This window comes from Onychomys torridus, chromosome 23 (assembly GCF_903995425.1).
Source record: "Onychomys torridus chromosome 23, mOncTor1.1, whole genome shotgun sequence".
NCBI classification, from domain to species: Eukaryota; Metazoa; Chordata; class Mammalia; order Rodentia; family Cricetidae; genus Onychomys; species Onychomys torridus.
The window spans coordinates 1502835-1505278 of NC_050465.1; positions in this window are offsets into that span (position 1 = coordinate 1502835).

Here is a 2444-nt window from a genome sequence, read left to right on the forward strand (position 1 = left end):
GTTTTTAAAACAATCTAGGCTCATAATGTGCAGGAGATGAGCATGAGCATAGTGGTTACTCTTGGAGCACAAGCTGTGACAAAGAAAGAGGATGGTCTGTTAATGCTCTCTGTCTCCTGGTAAGGTACTTTGTTACACCAGCCCTAGGCAACGCAGAAGGCCACACATAGCAATAGGAACACACCTGGAAAATGCATCATTAGTGATTTTAATCTTGGCGTGGACTCCAGAGGGCAAACTTACTCAAGTTACAGTGGTGTCCTGTGACAGGTAGACGGAGGAGAGACAAGTACAGTCTTGTTTACAGACAGTTTTCCACGAAATAAGGCACTAGAAATGGGCAGCTGCATCATTACAATCTCCTTTTGGGACAACTCTGAAAGATACCAGGGAAGGGAAATCTTCACAGAGGACAGAACTTCAGGCAGTGCACATAGTAGTCATACATTTTGTTTGGGAAGAGAAAAGGCCAAATGTGTGATTCTTCACTGATTCATGGGCCGTAGCCAGTGGATTGGCTGCATGGCTAAGGACTTGGAAAGAGCATGATTGGAAAATAGGTGAGAAAGACATCTGGGGAAGAAGGATGTAGATAGATCTCTCCAAATGGACAAAGTATGTGAAGATACTTGTGCTCTGTGTAAATGCTCATCAAAAGGTGACTTCAGCTGAGGAGGAGTTCAGTAATCTAGTGGATAGGATGATCCGTTCTGTGGACAGTCAGCCTCTTTCCCCAGCTGCTGTCCTTTTTTAAATTGTTGCTGCCTTTTAAGGCACGGTTGTCCAAATCAGCAACTGCAACTCAGAAGCTACCAGCAGCGGTTTGGCTGTAAAAACCACAGCCTGAGGAAATTCTGTTCCCTCAGGCTCCAGCTCTTTCACAGCTATGAAGGGAACTTAACCTCTGTCCCTCTAAAGAACTCAAGATTCAAAGGTTAAGGTGGAATTCTGCTCACCTCCTCTCCTTGCTCTCATCCTCCAAAAAGCCCTCATACTTCTCCTCACCCCTCCTTATAAACCCTTTTTCCCCTGGCTCCTCCCTACCACTTCCTGTTAGCTAGTTGCAGACTCAACCTTCTGACCATAGGTGAATTTTAGTTAATCAAACACATCTTTACCTCATTAAACAAACATTCCAAAGCATAAATAAAAGTAACACACCTTAAATAATATTCTACAACACCCAGACATACCTGTCAATGCCCAATGGGCCCATGAACAAAGTGGCCATGGTGACAGAGATGGAGGCTATGCTTGCACTTGGCCACATGGACTTCTGCTCATCAAAGCGATCTAGCTGGAGCTGTGGCTGAATGCCAGATATGCTAGCAGCAGGGACCAACATTGAGCACCATTGCCTGGGGTAACTAGCCAGCACCCCAGTGGCAGGTTGATTACATTGGACAACTTTCTTCGTGGGAAAGGGTAATGTTTAGTCCTTACTGGGGTAGATACTTATTCTGGTTATGGATTTGCCTTTCCTGCATGTAATACACCTCTCCATTCTCTTTCTCAATTCCTCCAGTGCCATATTCTACTGCCTTGAGCAGTCTGTCTTCCGGACTGTCTGATTTATACAAGATCTAAACCAAGATATACTGTTCTAGCACCTGGGCACCAAAGGCCTAAGGCAACTGTCCAAGCCATGACAGGTGGGTGAGGTCAGCGGAACTGAACTGTCCTCAATAAGCTGGCAAAATGCCCTGCCTTCCATTATCTGCAACCATAGCAGAATGGACACCAAGTACCGCATGCTAGGTGCTATCACGGCCTGGAGTAGGGACAGTGAGAAAAGATCCAGGGCTTTGATGTCAAGAGATGGCCCTGAAACACAATCCTTGGCTTCTCCCCAATACCCATGATACTTTGCAGGAGCAGAATCGTGCATGGAACCCCAGACCTCTGATCCAGCCCCTGAAATTCTTCTCATTGTCTTCAAGTCACGACTTAGCTCCTGCAAGGCATCACTGGTCTTGTGTACCACAAATTCCCCACCCGGTCCCCCTGAAGTTTTTGCAGGATAAAGGATAAAGGGGCATGGCGGAGAATTAAGGGGAAGGGGATGGATGCAGACTTCACGATAGAGGCAAGCAGTTAGGTGCCTGGGCTTGAAATCCCTTTTCTTGCCTAACAAATGTTGGAGGAGGAAAACATGAGAGCAGTTAACGGGAGGTGAGGGGTGGGGAGCCTCAGCATCTCCAAAGAGGAGGCTATGTAGAGGACAGGGAGATGCAGTTAGTTAGAAGCACGTTGCCAGGCAACGCCGCGTTAACCGACATGTGGGGATGCTGGTCATAGGCAGAGAGAAGGCAGGGGACCAAGTTCCTGTGCGACGACTGAATGAATGAATATGAGCTAGAGGTGGAAGGAGCCTCAACCTTCTTCAGCTACAGTGCTGAGCGATGCAGCTCGGCGCAGGCGCCAGGTCCTTCCGTGGGACGGGG